Source organism: Gorilla gorilla, chromosome 17, assembly GCF_029281585.2.
Source record: "Gorilla gorilla gorilla isolate KB3781 chromosome 17, NHGRI_mGorGor1-v2.1_pri, whole genome shotgun sequence".
In the NCBI taxonomy this organism is placed as follows: domain Eukaryota; kingdom Metazoa; phylum Chordata; class Mammalia; order Primates; family Hominidae; genus Gorilla; species Gorilla gorilla.
Window position 1 is genome coordinate 44,633,523 of NC_073241.2, and position 19,439 is coordinate 44,652,961.

At 42.6% G+C, this 19,439-nt stretch overlaps 1 protein-coding gene across 3 annotated transcripts in view; it reads left to right on the forward strand.

The window, feature by feature from the left end:
- Positions 1–238: 238 nt before the first annotated feature.
- EPB41L3 (erythrocyte membrane protein band 4.1 like 3) overlaps positions 239–19,439 on the forward strand; it is a 237,705-nt gene continuing 218,504 nt past the window's right edge. The window contains exon 1 of one of the 3 annotated variants that reach the window (XM_055368493.2): positions 239–526. The gene's annotated coding sequence lies outside the window, so the exon portion shown is untranslated. The remainder of the gene's footprint in view (positions 527–19,439) is intronic. The other 2 variants (XM_055368471.2, XM_055368494.2) reach the window with 2 other exon arrangements.

A 19,439-nucleotide genomic window follows, 5' to 3' on the forward strand; every position in this document is an offset into this window, starting at 1 on the left:
ATCTACACAAAATTGTGTGTGTGTGTGTGTGTGTGTGTGTGTAATTCTTTCCCTGCTTGCAGAACCCGCTGGCTATAAAGCCCAGGGAGGAGGCCTGTAAGGAGACCCATACTTTGCGAGCGCGCGGCTGGGAGGCGGGCTCAGGGCGGGGCAGAGCGCGGGGACCGCCCGGGCACCGGGCGCAGCCAACGAACGGACGGGGAGGGCGGGCCGGCGAGGGCTGAGCGGCGCGGGCTGTCACAGGCGCCCGAAGCGCGCTGCAGGTGGCAACTTGGAGGTGCCGCCACCGCAGCTGCGGGAGCAGCCCGGGTCTGGCGGCCCCTTCCAGCCTCCAGGAGCTCTTTCCCGCCGCCAAGCCCGAGATTGGACCTCGGAGAATTCGAAGGAAAGAGCCCCTGCGGAGGGACCTGTGAGCAGCCCTACCTCTCTCTGCCCTTGCACTACTTTTTTTCTCCAAGGAAGGTTGTGCCTGCTGGCTGCGAACAAGCTCCGGGAGGGGCCCCAAAGGAAGGCTTCGGTGACCCAGGTGAGCGCCTTTCTCTTCCAGTGCCCCATCCTTCTTGGCAGCCGGGCGTAGGCCGGGAGCGCCGCCTAGCCCCGTGGGCAGGGGCGCGGGTGCGGGCCGCCTGCCCTTGGCTCGAGGTCGATGGGGGAGAAAGCGAGGAAGGGGCGAGGCTGGCCCGACCGGGGGCTGCCTGGGCGGGTCCGCCCGGAAGCGACAGGGACTCTCAGACGGGCACCTGGCGACTAGGGACGAGCAGAGAGGTGCTTTGAGGGGGACAGAGGGCTTGCGCCCGGTTTAAGCTGACCGGGATCGACCGCCTGCGCGCTGTGTTGGAGCTGCCGCGGAAGCCGGGCGCGGCGCCTCTGCGAACCCCAGAGCTAGTGCGCGGGGCCCGGCGAGCGCACCAGTCTTCGGTTCCTCGGAGCCCAAGGCCCTGGAGGACGTCATCCCTCTCCGCTCGGGCAACTCCTCCTCCGCCCCCTCTTGCCTCCACCCCTCCGCGCCGGCCGTTTAGCCTATTCCGAGACTCTGTGCTTTTGCCAGCGCGCGCTAGTTGCTGCTGTCACTCCCCTCCCCGCCCTCGCTGGAGTTGGAGCGACCTGGGGTCTGGCTCCCCGGCCCCGGCCGCCTAGTTGTGGGCTGGACGCGAGTGGGGCTGGCCAGTTCTTTGCGAGGAGGGCAGGAGTGAGCGCGGGCTCTCTCTCTAGTGCTCCCTCCGAATCCGTCCCCGCCCCCCAGCAGCTCGAACCGCTAGCCCAGAGAGCGGAGTCTCAGAAGCTAGACCTTGCTCGCCCTGGGGAAACGGGGGGGAGGGGGGGGGGCATTCCGGGAAGGTGCGAACCTCGCAGATGAGGCCAGAGCCTCCGCCTCCATCTCAGCGTTTCAGCCCCTGCTTTCCTGCTTTCAAGTGGACAGTGGCTCTGACCTCCGCATTCCGGCTTGTGGCGTGGGGGGCGCTAGCGGCAGTGTGTGTGTGTGTGTGTGTGTGTGTGTGTGTGTGTGGTGTGTAAGGATGAGCGAGTGCGATCCTCCGGGAGGCAGAGGCGCAGGAGCCAGTTCCCCCAGCCCGGCGGAGCCGCAGGGACCGCCACCCCTCGCCGCCAGCTGCGCGCAGCTGCACCCCGGCAACTCCGCGCTGCCGGCTCCTCTCCTCCAGCTCCCGCTCCCAGTACCCCCATGACCAACGCGGAATCCCAGGATTAAAATCATCTGGCCAAAGGGTGCGGGTGGGGGATCGAGGCGCTCCCGAGGCGAATGAGGCTGTTTTTCAAAATCCGGGAAGCGCCCCTCGCCCGGCGTTGCATCTTGCCGTGGCTCGGCTGTAAGGACCTGCGGTGGAGGCTGGGCGGAGGCGGGCCCGCGCTCCAGAGAGGGCGTCACGTCACCCGAGAAGCCGACGCTGGGGGCTGCTGAGCCTCCGAACTCCCTTTGGCGCGTCCTGCTCAGAAGCCGGGGAGCTCCTGGCCGGCGGCTGGCGGGGAAGCGCGGCGCGGGAGGTGGGGTGGCCTGGCTGGTGCTGCGGGAGGGCGCCCCGGGCGCGTCAGGGGCTGCGTGCCGCGGCTGGAGGGCGCGCCGGGAGCTGCGGCGGGCTCGGGGCACCCGAGTGGCGCTGGAAGTTGAGCCGGGGTCCGCAGGGCTCGGTGACCGCCCTGGCGCCGCCGCTGCGGATTCGGGAGCAGCAGCCACGCGGCGCGTTCGGCCGCCCCCTCGGCCCGCCGGCCGCGTCTTTCGCTTTCCTTCTGCAGAAGTGAAGCCGCCGCCTGGGCTCGCTCCGGCTGGCGACCTTTGCGCCAGAAAAGCCTGAGGTGCTGGAGGCGAAATCCTCCCGGGAGCGAAGGGCGGTGTCCACAAGACAAGGAAAGGGAAGACGCAGGGCTCTGGCGGGTAGCGCAGTAGCGGGAGGGCGGCGCTGAGCGCCAAGGATCCCCGAGGCGAGGCGAGGCCAGGCGGACCCAACCCAGCCAGGAGGTGCTGCCCCCGCCCTTGGGGCTCTCTCACAGGCACCTGGTGTTAGTTGCAGACCCCCGCCCCCGCCAGTCCGCAACTCTCGTGTAATTCCCTCTGAAGTGCGTTGGATTAAGACTGGGCCGGGAGAGGGCTGGAAGCCACTAAATGAATTAAAGTAGAAACGATGGTAAATCCCAAATCTAACTGTGGTTTAAATCTAAATTCCACGTGATTAGAAACGGATTCTAACCCGGTAGAGCAGGGTCTATGTGGGATCTCCTATATCGCATTCAAATAATGGCAGTTACTGACGGGCCCCGCAAGACTTGCCCCTCCCAGGCTGTAATTGTGCTGCTTTGAGGGGGTAGGAGCGGGGTGGGCTCCAGTGTGCCCATATCGTTACACATAATCTAGAACAAGGAAAGAGTCAAGTTCAGGTCGGTTCTTAAATGACCTTGGGAGTCTCCGTCTTCACTTTCCCTTACTGGCCATAGGCAGTTCCCAGTTGGATCAATTACAGTTCAGACTTAATGACACCAAGGGGTCAAAGAGCCTCTCTTGTTAACTATTAACATTAGTTAATAGTCTTCTTCGAATGTGTAGTACCTTAGGAAAACATTCTCAGTACTGAGGAGCAGAGGTATAAAACCAAAAGTTTGCAGCTAGGCTATGACCTCTCAATCCCAATAATGGAAATACAGCTCTTAGTGGAATGTTAAGTTATTGAGGGCAGGGTTCTTTCTCATTCTTTTATTCCCAGAGTCTGGCACTTAGTAGGTAGGTGTTCAACAAATGTTTGTGTAGACCAGGGCTTATAATTAAAGACATTGCACTGAAAATACATTTAATAATTTTTAGGTCAATCATTATTAAAATCAGAATATTAAACTAATTATATATCCCAAAGAGTTTAAAAATATAATTAAACCATGCACACTGGTCCTCATGAGTTGTGTTTTTAAACTCTTTGGGATTGGTGAAATCACTTCAAATAAGAAGGCACTTAAGATATTGGAAATTTAGAAGTTACAGAGTGGTAGAGTTGCATGGTTAAAGTCCCTTTATAACAGTCTGTGGTTGAATACCTAGAGAAACTGGGATCTCACTACTTTCAGAAGTGTTTGATTCCATTTTAGAGAAATTTTGTATTTAAATGTTAGGAACACGGGGATGAACATGCCATGGTTCACATCTGCCCGTATGAAGCTCACATCCTAGTTGGTAGGCCAAAAAGGAAGGAAGCGTTATGATTTTGATACTATTGTGTAGATACATGAGAAAGTTAAGGGATCTCAGCAAAGTGACCTCGCACTTTGAACAGCAACAGCAAGGGAACTTCACAGAGGATGGGTCCTGTGGTCTGAATTTGAAGAAAAGTTCTCCTGGAGCACTGCGTAAACAGACTAATGAGAAGTCCGCGGAAGGTCAGCCTGCATAGCTTTCCCTTCCTTCCGGTTCCACCTTCTGAGCTATAACACCCTGCCTTCTCTCTCTTCTACACACCCACCATTTTTCTACTTAAGAGCAGTTTCCATCTCTCTCTGTTTCTTCTTTTCTCCAGGCCAAAGAGCCACAGATTCTTCATGCTACCTCCAATCCCAAATTACCTATTCTCACAATACACTGAACATTGGCATGCTTTCCTCTTGAGGAATTAGGGAGGGAGAAGCAAAAACTCAAGCAGGGCAAGATTTTTGTTGGATTTTAAGTGAGGGCAAGTTGGCTGTGAATGGTTTATTAAAAAGATCCAGGAAGTGAGATGAGTCACAGTCCACTCTGGGCAGCTACTTCCTTATCTGTAAGGAGAATAGTAATTTTCACCTACCACACTGTGAGAATTAATTTGTGACTTCAGAGTTATCTGAGTTACTTGGAAGCAAAGTGTGAGACCTAGCACATGGGAACATAGAATTTTCCAGTGCAGAGCTGGTTAAGCAAGAAGCACAATTAGTAAGGAAATAAGACTTTCATTGGAGAACTGCTAAAGAGGCTAGAGATTTTAAAAGGTATTGAAACCCGCTATTTATATTAAAGATTAAAAAATATGGCTATTAGAAAATGTGTATGATTGGTCATTTTGTCAGGGAGTAGAGAAAACTGGAATGTAATACTCAAAGTAGCCACCAGATCACTGAAGAGATGAAAATAATTTGTTTTGTTTTCATGCAGTTCAGTAGTATGTGAGGCTTTTATTTGGGAGGATTTGGTGTCACGATGATGTCTTGTGAAAAAGCAGGGCTGATTGATGTCTAGTGTGCATTCTGAAGTGCTAAGGGTCTCCTAGCCCAAAACTAATGCAAGCACCAATGTTCTAGTGGGACTGTGGGAAGAATGCCAGATGTGGGAGCTAAAAGGACACTGTCTTGGAATCTTAAATAATGAGAGAGTGAGCAGCAAGTTGAAAGCAGCGACGAGACAGGGGAAGGGCACTGAATATAATTGGGGCCGATTGGGTGCGATTTCAGTCAAGCAGCATAAATGAAGATCAGAATGGAGAAAAGACATGAATGGACAAAAAAAAATGCATGGTAGAACTTACATTGGGGACTTTGAAATAAAAAGAGAGAGAGCTACCATTTCTTTGTGTGGTGGGAAAACAAGGGTGAATAAGAACTTGGACACCTCCCTTCTGAAGTCAGCTCATTGTATAAGATTTCTGAGCCACCAAATCCTCATCAGTGAAATGGGGATAGGAATGCTTTATGGTGAGAAGTCAACAGAAGAACATATCAAACACCTAGAATATGACCTGGCTTTTAGGTGAGCTACTCTGGCAACAAGCTACTGGTTTTCTAGAACCAAGAGTGTTGGTTGGCTGGATGCATTATTGCCACATCTTTATTTTAACTCTTAGCCTTCATTAGAAATGTAGTCTCACATTTGAAACTGGCAAGGGGATATTTTACCCAGTTATTCCCCAGTCATCTCAAACTGAATATGTTTAAAAATTTCATTCATCAATTTCATACTTTCCTCCCTTACCGTAGGACCACCATGTCCTGAGTCACCTGTGTGGGAGACCTGGTCTTCATTTTTTTACACCTTTCTCTTCTCACGTTGCTCCCTGACAGACACACACCACGGAAACGTCAGGGTCCCCGTGGTGGTAACTCCCACTGCCACTTCCTTTCTATCAGATCCCCACCAGTCCTAGCTCTGGCTCTTGCTACCTCCTGCTTGGATTGTTAGGGTAATTATCCCAGCTCACTCTCATTCTGCCTTCCTAACTTCTGCTTCCAGTTCAGTTCTTTTACAGTGCTCCTTTGGTTGTATCACTCCCTGCTGCAAACCTCAAGCCACTTCTGTTTCCTAAAGTATGAGTGAAAACTCCTTTTGATTTGTATTCAAAGCCCTGTGTTTGCTCTCCTGTATCTAAGTGTTCAGATCTCCTGGAGCCCCAACAGGAAACCCATGGCAACTCTCCCCAATTCCTATGCATGCCTTTAGGTTTGATTTCTCTGTCTTTCGCTCACCCTATTTCTTTCAACTGAAATGCCCTTCCTCCCCTTTCTTCACCTTGAAATCCTGCACTCAAACACCACCTCCCTTGTGATGTTTTTCTTGGTAATTCTCAGAAGAGATCTCTCTCTCTCATCTTTCCTTCTGTAGCTCTTTGCTCCTTCTGCTCTCGTGGCACTTCTCATGTATTTATTCTTTGGTGTGTTTTACTGATTGAGAGCTGTGACTTCATCCTATTCACCTTTGTATTCCCCAGTAAGTTTTGTCCGGAGTGGGGGCTCCACGGTAACTTGTCACTGAGAGGATGATTGTCTAGAGACATCTGAGGAGAGTTTATGACAGAAGAAGAGAAGAATGTTGTTCCAATCCCATGTCAAGTCAGTATGAGGAAGAAGTAGCCAGGCCTTGATGAGGTCTTCCAAGACAAAGTGGAAAAACAGGCAATTACCTGGAAACTTCAAAAACCACCCTCTACCCACATTGGCCTAATTTCATGGATAATTTATGCCTTGGTAGCTGGAAGAATCTGTACAATTGGCAATCTTCATTATAGTGATAAGATTATAGTCATGTGAGCTAGACAGAGATTTCAGAAGTAGAATAGAATGTGGAGAGTCTAGCTGATAGTGATTGGGCTGAAGGAAAAATGAGATATGCTGGGCAAGATGCCCATAAAGTACTGAATGCATTCCTAAATACATGAGCGAGGCCAGACACCGTGGCTCACACCTGTAATCCCAACAATTTCAGAGGCTGAGGTGGGATGATCATTTGAGGCCAAAGACCAGCCTGGGCAACAAATTGAGATGCTGTCTCCACAAAAAATTAAAAATTAGCCAGGCATGGTGGCACATGGCTGTAGTCTTAGCTTCTTGAGAGGCTGAGGCAGGAGGATCAGTTGAACCCAGGAGCTGAAGGCTGCAGTGAGCTATGATTGTGTGCCACTGCACTCCAGCCTGGGTGACAGAGCAAGACCCTTTCTTAAATTATTATAAGAAGATGACCAGCTTCCATATTTCAGGAATGAAAATGCTTCCAAACTATTGAATATACAATAGCCTTCAAATTGAGAGGATAAATTCACCCTCCTCAAATAGTTGTAAATAGTCCATTGCTCACTAGGAATGAGCAAAAAGAAAAATAAACAGGCATGATCAAGTACCGAGGTTTTGAATAGTTAGGAATTAGATACTTTCACGTAGTGTTAGAATTATGTACTGAAACCTCCTGAGTTATGAGAAATTGAATGGCTCTGAATGATCAAGAGCTGCTGTATCTATGTTGTATGGATTTTGACACATGGTATTTATAAAGTTTACACAAATATGTTACAAAATGGAAAAGATGTTGGCTATCCACTCTGTGCAAACATTTGGTCACACGTGTGTGATTCATATCAAAATGCTGTTCCATACCCAGCTCATCTGCAGCTTACTAAGCCTCTCTTGGCCTCAGCTTTCTCACTGGCAAATAGAAATAACAGAATTCCCTGCATCACATACAGGATGAAAAAAATTTAATGACGTCAGCTACGTGACTGTAGTTTATGAGTGAAAAAGTGAGACCGAATATTTTAGTTACTGGTCTGATAGCTAAAAAAAAAAAAAAAAAAAATCAGCATTATGCCATACAAATCTCTCTGTCTCTGTAACTCCTTCAGTATAAAAACAAACATGGAATATTCACAGGAACAAATTCAAATACAAACAAATGTTCAATCAGAGACTCATATTCACCTTTAAGTAAAAAACATACTTCTTTCCCCCTAATAGTCACAGCATTCTGCAGAGCTAAAGAAGGAGACCAGGAGTCTATGGGAGCAAAGATCATTTCGTGAAGCTAGAGGTCCGATTTAAAAGCAGTTGCTGCCACAAATTAAAACATATTTGCATTCTGCCTAAAATAGTTGTCTCTTTGAATGTTGGGTGCCTTTTTTAGGTTGTTTTCTGAATAATATGCACAAAATGAAAATGTTAAAAAAAAACGTAGCCTGCAAACCCTAAAGAGCAGAATAAACATGGTTATACAATATAAAATGAGCAAGATTGCCTTACTATTTAGCTCACTGCATACTGGGACGCGTAGCAACTGCTAGACTCACCCTGCTGCAGTTTCAGTACCAGTAGGTACTAGCTGGCTATCTGGCGACAAGTCACCTAAGTTTGTTGAGTCTTCATTTCTTCTGCAAAACAAGCTTAGTAATACACATCTAGCAGAGCGGTTGTAAGAACAAGAAGTAATATTTAGAAAATGGCTAGCATATTGTAAGTGCCCAAACAAATGTACCAGTATCTTTTTGTCATATAGTGCATACCTTGTTAACATTTAATTCAGTCTGAAAGTCCATATTTAATGGATCACGTTTTACTCTCAACATTTATGTTTCAAGCCCTTCTTGGCCCTGACTGTGTTTATTCACTTTTTGATGATTTAAAAAATAAATTTTAGTCCTGAGTATATTTAAATGTAATTTTCTTTTGCCCTTTTTCATGTTTAAAAAAAAAAGTAACCAAAGCAAAATGCAGTTAGGAAGATAAACCTGATAATCCTACTGCAAAATGTTTCTGCATTTTGAAATCAAATAGAAATTAATATTTTGTTGATCTACCTCCTCTGTATCTGTATCATTCAAGCAGAAAAAGTAATGACTATCATAGATATTTAGCCTTGCTTATTCTAAAGTAATCCATGAGAAATTAATTTATACTTTTTAATCTTGAAGTGATCTACATTGATCATTTAATTACCAAAATAATTAGGAAAAACTGTTACACTTTCATGTTTTCAAATGGACAGGGATGATCTGCTTTTTTTTTTCTTTTATGAGACAGGGTCTTGCTCTGTCACCCAGGCTGGAGTGCAGTGGCACAATCACAGCTCACTGCAGCCTCGACCTCCCAGGCCCAAGTGATTCTCCTGCCTCAGCCTCCCGAATAGCTGAGACCACAGGCACATGCCACCATATCTCGCTATATTTTTTCTTACTTTTGTAGAGATGAGGTCTTGCTGTATTTCCCAGGCTGGTCTGGAACTCCTGGGCTCAAGCAGTTCTCCAGCCTTGGCCTCCCAAAATGCTGGGTTTACAGGCATGAACCTGCTTTGATCTGGTTTTTAAAAGAGCACTTTAGTTCATAGTGGATACAAATGTAACCTATGTTTCCTGAATTATAGTAACTACACAGCTTAATAACTTTAATAAAACTGTACTTCTTTGACTCTGTCACCACTCACAAAATAGTCATTCTAACCATAGTCAGATTTCTCCCAACTGGGTTTAAGGATCACTGGAGATCTCTCCCCTGCTTGCAAAACTGAATCCTCTCTGAGCCACTTAGACTAAGCAATTTTTACTTGCTCCGATTTTGGCCACTACAGTGATGCCTAACATCAAATATCTCAAAGGATGCTACTAAACCCATTGTGGCCAGCACCCAGCAGAGAGTCACTAGGACTGCCGTGAAGTGAGTGATGTGTTCTCCTGCTTCCCTGAGGTCTGGAGGCGATAGAGGTTCTGGACCACTGACACCTGTGGCCTCATGAGGTCCACCTGGCATATGTAAATGTTTAGACAAGGGTTACCAACTTGTAAGCTCAAGAAATTTTAAAATTGATCAAATAGGCAATGGGGAACCATTGAAGGATCTTATTGCAAAGGAGTAATATGGGGAGATTAGATAGGGAAAGGTTACTCTGACTATGGGTGGGGAAAGTTTGATGGCCTAAGAGTACAGAAAACCTTGGCGCCAAGGTTTGTACCTTGATTTCCTTTTCTCTTTACCTGGGTTCTTTCCCAAAAGACTCCTTACTTTTTCTCTAATAGTTAGATATTGGAATATCAAAAGCTAAAAATATATAGATCTTATTTTTAAAAAGGTCAGATGGCATATTTTTAAAAGATCGGATGATGAGATACTTTCTTTCACAAAATGTGTGAGTCCTGGGGAATATTGTCATGTTACAACATCATCTACATTATTATAAAGGATGAGTAATTTGTACTATTCTTAGCTATTATTTGCTTCCTTTGAAAACATATTTTAGATAGAAGAGAATTAGGTAATGCAACAGTGAGTAATATGGCTGAAGTGTATGTGTGACCCAGTTGCCAAACCTTTTCACTAAGTGGAAAAGTATCATGAGGTTTTGTTTTGTGTCTGGTATTTTAATAGATGAGTATACTCTTTCCTTTCAGGTTACTCCACATGTATTTTTCTTTAAGTGTAGCATTGTTCTCTGTAGTATACAGTTAGAACATAACTAAGTGTGTTTCAGGAAAAGTAAGCAGCAATGTCATTTTCCAGATTGTGGGTTCATCGTCACTTAATTTCCCTGGATGATAGTTTATTCATCTTTGTGATAGAGTTACAGCTGCTTCAGCTTTCAAATCTACAATCCTGAAGCATTGTCATAGATTAAAAACCTTTTTTTTTTAAAACTTGATAACATAGCATACACTTCATGATTGTTTTCATAGCTCAGGGTTGTTGAAACACAATTTCGACATGAAAAAATGGGAATATCACTTTACACAGGTTTTGCTATGGAAAAATACCAAAGAATTCTTTAATAATAATATTGTTATTGTTAGCTCAGGTAATATAGATTTTCATCTCTGGATAATTGATCACATTGATCTAATAACAATTAATCTATTGCTTTTCTGAATGAACTCAGTACTTTCACTGTTTACCGTGTTACCTAGAATCTCATTTTATTATTTTCCTTTCCTTTTACGCATCATCATGGATTTGGATGAATTCAAAGAGGTTCTGGGTAATCTTTTCAAAGCATAACAAGAGGATTTATCTAGATGGCTCCCATTAAAATAAATAAAAAATAATACATGGCTGAAGAGTACATCTCTTAAAAACACTTTCTCTTGACCTCCATTTGGCAGAAGGAAAGGGGGTGTTTGTTACATTTGATTAGCTGTTAGTCTAGAGAAAGATAAAAGTCCACTAGACCTGGCTGGAATATCGCAAGTGGCACATTCCTGCCTGACTCTGACCTGCTTATATAATGCTTCAAGGAACAGCTGAGCTGAATCATGAATGGCTGAATGGCTTTCTCTGGAAGGTGCAGTTAACTTTGTGTCTGGAAATGAGTTGATATGGGAAAAAGTGTCTGACCCACAAAATTATTTCTCTGGCTAAAAGTATAATGTTAGTAAGACTAAGGAAAAGGATTAATAATAGAAAAAAACATAAAAAAGAAAAGAGCCATTTTCATACATTAGACTTCACTGGGCTGCATATGGATGGAAGTGAGTGCTCTGTACCAGGGACTCAACAGAACAAGTTGCACTGTGTTCACAAAAAACTAATCAGAGTGAAATGTGCTCTTCTTCTTTTCTGCCTACTGCTTCTGAACTTCATCCTAACCCCCACCTTCCATGCCCCCACCCCAACCTCTCTTAATAGTCAAGAGCCCCATTCTTGTGGAGTTGTCCTTGTATTATACATACATCACATAGTAGGCGTTCAGTAGATACAAATCATTACAGTGTGGTGTTGTAAAATAGAAATTAGAACACATAATAATTGTATTTTCAAAAAGTTTTAGTGGTTGAGTTAACTAGGGTAATATTTTAAACATATCTTATTTAACAGCAAATACCCTGTTTGGTGTTAAAGGTGTAATCAAACTGTATATTGAAGTTGCAGAGAGAGGTTCAATAGGAACCTATTACAACTTTAACACCAAACAGGATGTTTGTGAGCACATGCATTCTACTAGGGCTGAAAATACCAAGTTCTGTTCTAAACACATTATTTTTTTGATGGTGGGATGGTTTTGCTGTTGTAGAGACAAGATGAATTTGTCTGTATGGGATTGCTTGTTGGAGATTTATGGTGTAGTTTTTTTTTTACCACTTTTCATTGACTTTCGTCTGTTCACAAAGATACACGTTGAATTCAGAAATTTGTTTTTCACCAATGACCTACTAAAGTATCAGTTTGCACATGATATGAGAAGGAGCATCAGAGATGTGGGGAAGCCAAGGTCAATGACCTCCAAATGTTTAGAAGCCTTTTATTTTTCCACTGAAATCCCATGGGGAGAAACTTGGTCTCAGTTCTGTGTGCTCTTTAGACGTAGGTTGAGCAATGTCGCTAAGCTATTCTCCTTCTTTAGTCCATGGTCTTACATTAACTTTTTTACATTTCCCGCATAAGGAATGCATGTTTGTCTCATATTTTGGGAGGTATTGGCACTCTCTTTCTGAATATTTTTCAAAGCAGAAGACAAGCAATGATCAAAGAGTAGTTTATGAATGTTGTAGATTTTGTTTCTAAGAGCATAGGAATGCTTCTTTTCTTCAGTCTCTGGCTTTTTTAGCCTTAGGGTGAAAAGACTAGAGTGATAAAAGGCAGAGACCTACTTTCTGAATATAGGCATTCCCCATTTTACAGCTGAGTCATTTTTTGAAAAGTGTATTTGTAAGTAGTTGTTTGGAATTTTGAATTATTTGCCCGGAGAGAAGATATTAAAAATTGTGTTTAGGTTTCCAGGCTAGTCCAGACAACTATATTAAACCTATGTTATGAACAGATTTTGGAACTGCAGTATTAATATTACTTATGGGACCTTGGAACAGGAAGCCAAATGGTACCTCCCTAGATGGATAGCCTACGGAGAAAAATTTTGGATGAGTATATAGTGCTTTGCAACTTCCTTCCTGAATCCCTCATCTGTCTTCTAGTGCCCATTTCTTTGGACATACTATCCTAAGTCAAACTGTTTTGCACATAGTTAGGCTTTCTTACTTTCCAAAATATACTCCTTGCTCCAAATTTATTACATTCTCTTTCTCAAATAAAACTACATTTTTTTGTTCTTCTGGTCAAGTAATAGATAGGAAATTAGTGTGATTGAATTAATTATATTTGCAGAAAGGATTGCTGACCCTATAATCCTTCCTTGTTATTTGCATTTAAAAAATAGAATGACTTGTAACTCAAATCAAATACAGGTTGTTGTATTTTCTTCAGTTTGATATTCATTTATCATCTTTTATAAGCAAGGTACTGTTACACTATGAGAATTTAAACGTGAATAAAATATGGTGCTATCATTTTATAGGGAGGCCAGTATATAAAAACAATATAAAGTGTGATAATGATGAATGGCGGAAGAGAATTTTATGAAAATACCAAATCTTATACATCACTGGAGGGAAGAAGGTAAATTGATACAATAATATTGAAAAACTGTTAGGCATTATCTTTTAAAGATATGCATACTGTCCAACACAGGAGTTTTGCATTTCATTATATATTATAAACTCTTGCACATATACACCAAGAAATGTTTCAAAATTATCCATAATAGCAAGAAATTGGAAACAACACAAATGTCTGGACAAGAGAAGATAACTGAAGTATGGCATGTTCACTAAATGAGATACCATACAACCACAAAAATGAACCATAGCTATCAACCAACCACATGATGAATCTTTAATATTGTTGATTTTTTTACATTGCGGAAGATTACATGATATAATAGCATTTTTATAAGGCTCAGAAACTGAAAAACATAACAACATTGTTTAGGAAAATGTGTAGGAAGGCAGGAGGACTGCAGAGTAGAGGCAACCACATTGGTGACGTTCTCATTGTTAAGTGAGAGTTCACAGGTGTTCATTTTGTTATTATGCTTCGTCTCTTACATGTGTATATGTATTTTAAGCAGTTGTTTGGAATTTTGAAAAAATAAAAACCTAAAGAGTTTATTATGCAATATTATTTATATAATATATATGCATATGGATATAATATATATAATATTGCATAATAAAAACACTTGTATTGCATCATAAAAACACTTTAGGTGCATTTTTTTCGTGATCGCTCCAGTTCTGGAGAATCATCAAAGAGGAAGCAGTTGATTTTGACTGGGAGACTGGGAAGGATTCACAAGGGAGGCTGAGTTCACCCTGGACTTGAAAGAAAAGTAGGGTTGTGGGGGTCAGGCAATGTTGAGTGCTGGAAAATGGAGAAAGAGTGCAGCAGGCATACACGTAGTGGGCTCGAGATGTAGAACAGTTGGAGTGATTCACGGGCGGGCTGTGCAGGAGCCGGGGTAACAGCTGAATTTGGGAGAGGTGAGGGAAGGGTGGTGCTGTCATTGTTCTATATTTTTGTGGAAGGCAACTATAATCCTCCTGCAAAACCCATGAGATTACCAAGGGAGATTGCTGAGAATGAAAGGAGTAGCACCTGGAGAAATCCAGGGAAACCAGAAGAGAACAGAAGACCTTGCTTCTGGAAGACCACCAGAAGGAAGGGTTGAGGTTCTGGAGGAGAACCTGATGGCACAGAACTAGGACTTCCCAGTTGGAGGGGATTTCAGGCCTGCGAAAAGTGGGATTTCATGATACAGATAGGGGTTGTCCTTCAAGAAAAAAGGAGTACTAAGAAGCCATGCTCTCTTTCCGTTTCTCTCTCTGTGTTAAAAATTTTCTTTTTGTATGCATATAGATCACAGTTACCTAAAAGTAAAACAGCTTTTGGGTGACTTATTGTGATAGAAGAAAAAGAAGAGACAGAGAAAAAGAACTACCATTTATGGAGGGCCTACTATGTGCTAATATTCTGGCCTGAGGGCTGGAAATATCTTCATTTCTGGCCTTTCCCACAACTTCTGGAGTATCTAATGTTAAGAGATAAAAACAATCACACTCTTTATTTTCGAATGTACGGTGATGTTATTTTTGTATAGTCACCTTCTAGTGTTCTCAAATAGTAGGTCTTACTCATTCTAAGTAGTTTTTTTGTACCCATTAGCCATCCCCACCTCCCCCATGTATCAAAACATCTCATATACCCAGTAAATGTGTACATCTTCTATGTACCCACAAAAATTAAAAATTAAAATAAAGAGATAAAACCAAGGTTTACAGAGGGTGAGTCACTCACCCAAGCCAAAGTCGATTCATAAAAGACAGACTACCTCTGTGAAATCAGTTTCTCTCCTTGCTCCATGCTTCTCAAAAAAAAGGAGAAGAAAAAGGAAAATATAAGAAGCAGTTTAAAAAAAAAGTCTGAATTAGATACACTGAGAAGTTCAATTTTGTGCTTTTTTTTTTTGCTCTGATACCTTTAGCATTTTTAAAGCTCAGTTCTTTTCTCTTGATGTTTAACCATCTTAGTCTTGATGGGAGGTTCTAACACCTTATCGGTTGCTTCCTTTAGGGTACAGACTGTCCATTCAGTTAGCTATGTTCTAGCAGGTGTCTCTGGAGAATGTACTTAAATGAAATTTTTGCGGTAACTAGCCTTGTCCCCTGGCCATGTTCATACTCTCTTCACACACATAACCTGACCCTGACATAGCTACAGATTTGTCTTTTCTCACTGATTTTACTAATGTATAATTATTTTCTTTTTATTAAAATCATAATCATGCTTTTAGTTGCTATTTATTCCTGGAAACTGCATATTAAATAATTATTTTTATCTTGCTGACACTAAAGTTACAACTCATACATTTTGTAATCATAGCGCATTAATGTTAACTCCATAGTTTCCTGCCTCTGGTTTCTCAGTGAAGCTGGAAGTGGGGTTTTTTCCTAAGAATCAGGGGAGTACAGAAGGGGTTTGAGAATGGATAAAGTTTGCAACAACTTTAGAGGGCAGAGGTACAAAAGAGCCAATGAGGGAGCACAAAGAGGATTTCTAAAGCAGCAGAGAAGGCCTTCATGAGGTTAGAAAAACCCATCTCTTGTAGAAGTGGCCATCAGCATGGCTCCATTTCCTCCTGCTTTGCGGAGAGACTCCAGAGCAGGAATGAGACCCTAATTCTGATTCTACTTGAATGTAGGAGGTATTGGGAGACAAAAGACGCTCATCTATAAACATTTTCCATGAATCAAGCAGAAACTTGGGTTTTAAAGGCAAGTACAATTCAGATATGCATCTGATCATGTAAGGGAAGTTATTCATTTTGAAAACAATTCTGAGATTCATTATAAGATGATGAAGATTTATGGATCAAAGTGGTGGAAAAGTAAGGTGAACAATTAATAATTCTGTACAACTATTGCGTACAGAGAAAGGGACTATAATTCTAGCCTCCTACACCTGTGGATTATTCCAACATTGCTCTTGGGTAAAGACCAGAATTCTTCCCTTGGCCACATGGTTTGCTCCCATGCATTTCTGCAGCCTCATCTTGTATCATTTGCCCTTCTGCTGTGTGTTCTAGATTAATAGTTCTCAACTGTTTTGGTCTCAGGACCTCTATACATCCTCAAAGATGACTGAAGACTGCAAAGAACTTTTTGTACATGTTATCTATTGATATTTACTGCCTCAGAAATTACAACTGAGAATGTTTTTGATATTTATTTTTAATTCACTTAAAAATAACAATAATAAATCCATTTCATGTTAACATAAATATTTTTATGAAGGTTAACTGTGTTTCCCAAAACAAAAATAGCTTCGGGTAAAGACTGTCATTGCAAATCTATTTAATGCCTAGCTTAGCAGAAGAGAGTGGATTCTCATGTCTACTCCTGCATTAGAGACTGAGGGTGAGATATCACGCATCATGTAGCTTGTAGAAATTTCTACTCTAAGCTTATGGGAGAATGAAAGTGAAAAGGCAAATAAGGTCTCAGTATAACCAGGAAAGTGGCTTTGACCTCAGGGGTCCCTGAAAGGATCTTGGGGACTTCCCAGTCCCTGGCTCCTACTTCAAGAATTATCTACCCTAAACCCATGGGCCTTTGTTTGGTTGGAGGTGTCAATAGGGTGACTGATGGGGATAACAGGAAATAGGGCTAGGAATTTAGGTTGAGACTACAGCATACCTTATCGCATTTGGACATTCCTCGTCTCCTGAGAAGGAACTGAGCATTACTGCCAAGAGGCAGGCAACAGTTGGAGATGTTCAAAAGTTCACTCTGAATTGACACGGCTTTGTGTTTCTCAAAGGTCTTTAATGGGCATCATTTTTGTTACTGTAACTCTATAAAAAAGCCAGGACATTTATTATTTCTTCCCTCAAGAAAACAAATGTCTAGTGGCTTGGTCAAGGTCACCCACTTCCTTAAGAGATGACTGAACTCCTACCTCATACTCCCTAAGTCCCTCCTCTCTGCAAGTGTGTCCTCTCACTCAAAGATCAACTCACCATAAAAGAGACCCATGGATGCCAGGGACTAGTGATGAAATGTACAGGCAGAAGTTGTTTGGAAACATGCTGGGCACAGTGGCTCATGCCTGTAATCCTAGCACTTTGGGAGGCTGAGGCAGATAATCACCTGAGGTCATGAGTTTGAGACCAGCCTGGCCAACATGGTGAAACCTCGTCTCTACTAAAAATATAAAAATTAGCTGGGTGTGGTGGTGCACACCTGTAGTCCCAGCTACTCAGGAGACTGAGGCACGAGAATTGCTTGAACCCTGGAGGCGGAGATCACAGTGAGCCAAGATTGTGCCACTGCACTCTAGTCTGGGCAACAGAATGAGACTCCGTCTCAAAAAACGAAACAAATATGTGTTTGAAAACAGATATTTATGCTTACCTCCATGACAGTAACTCATTTATGCACCAATATATTCCTTTTTTTCTGCATCTTTAGCAAGTAAAAGTAGTTAATTACAAGAGAGGATTAACTGTGCTCTTCCTGGGTTCTCTTCGGCCAATACAAATGCAGTCTGCATATCTGCAGTGAGATGAACATTCACCATTCATTATCAGGACTAAGGAGAGTAGGTTAAGAAACAAAATGCTATCTGAAGCTCAAGTTGTTAAACTTTTAAAATATTCAAAGGACATCAAGAACACCTGGCATGGACGCTTTTCCAGGATTCGCATAGAACGGGATGCCACAGGCAAGGACAGATCCCCTGAGGGCTGTGGAATGAGTGGGGACAGCCCCGCCCATCTCTGGTCTTGGTAGGCATTTCTGTCATGATTTCTTCCAGTGTCTTTTAGGCAACTACTCTCATCCTACTATCTGCTGAGAATAAGACAAAATTTCTTGAATTAATGTTAGGCAGCTTTTTATTCTATTACAAATTGCAGTCTTTTAACACTTTACACCAACTGTTGACTTCCATTCATGCTTTCCTTTCAAGATTGGGTCTACACAGGGTGGCCAAATAGTTCCAAAACCATTCTGATAGTAGTGCGTTTTTTTTTTTTTTTTTTTTGCCCTAATTGTGGCAAAATACAAGTGTCATAAAATTTACCATCTTAACTATTTTAAGTGTACAGTTCGGTAGAATTACATGTGTATATATTTTTATGGATTGAAAACTTAACAATTTATTTATTTGTTTTAGATACAGGCTTTTGCTTTGTCACCCAGGCAGGAGTACAGTGGTGTGATCATGGCTCACTGCAGCCTCGAAATCCTGGGCTCAAGTGATCCTCACACATCAGCTTCCCGAGTACAGGAAGTACCCTGTCTCTACTAAAGTACAGGTGTACTACAGGTGCACACCACCATGCCTGGCTAATTTTTTAAAATTTTTTGTAGAGACAGTGTCTCACTATGTTGCTCAGGCTGGTCTCAAACTCCTGGGCTCATGTGATCCTCCCACCTCAGCCTCCTAAAATGTTGGGATTACAGGCGTGAGCCACTGTACCTGGCCAAATTTTATTTATTGTGCTACTCTCTAATGAAGCTTTTCTTGGTATGCATGTCATAAAAGTTCAAAATAAATAGTCTTGGCCTCATTAGTTTATGTTGTTTTACAACTGATCTCCAGAACTTACTTCATCTTGCGAAACTGAAACTCTACACATTAACCAACAGCTCTCCATTTTCCTTTCCCACAGCCTCTGGCAACCACCATTCCACCTTCTGTCTGTATGAATTTTACTACTCTGTATACCTCATATAAGTGTCTGACTTGTTTCACTTATCATAGTGTCTTCAAGCTTCATCCATTCTGTTGCATGTGTCAGTATGTCCTTCCTTTTGAAGGCTGAGTAATACTCCATTGTATGTACATACCACATTTTGTTTGTCCATTCATCCATCAATGGACACGTGTAGTTTCTGCCTTTTGACTATTACAAATAATTCTACTGTGTACATGTGCATGCAAATATTTCTTTGAGACCCTGCTTTCAGTTATTTTGAGTTGACAGTAGCATTTGATGGAACTGATTAGTAGTGTACATCTGTAAGAAAGAGGCCCAGGAGGCCTGAGTGGACCTGAGGATCACAGAATTCCTCCAGCATGACCTTGACAAAGCCTGGTTTTCCAAGGTGACTGCTCATGTGGAAAGCTTATGACAGATGAGCTATTTTACATGAAAGCTCAGTTTGGGAGTTCCATCTACTTGAAAATATGTTTTATGTGATTTTATGCTGCAAAATTTCTTCCCTGATAGAGCAATTATCATGGTTTGTAAGATTAAAAAACAATGCATCCTAGAAATTTAATGACATGTTAATTATTTTTCCTGGGCCTCTATAAAAAGATAATAATAACTTATTTCTTTTTGGTATCTTCTTTGAAGAATGCAAATTCTATTCTGTAGTTCTGACTGGTAGCACAAC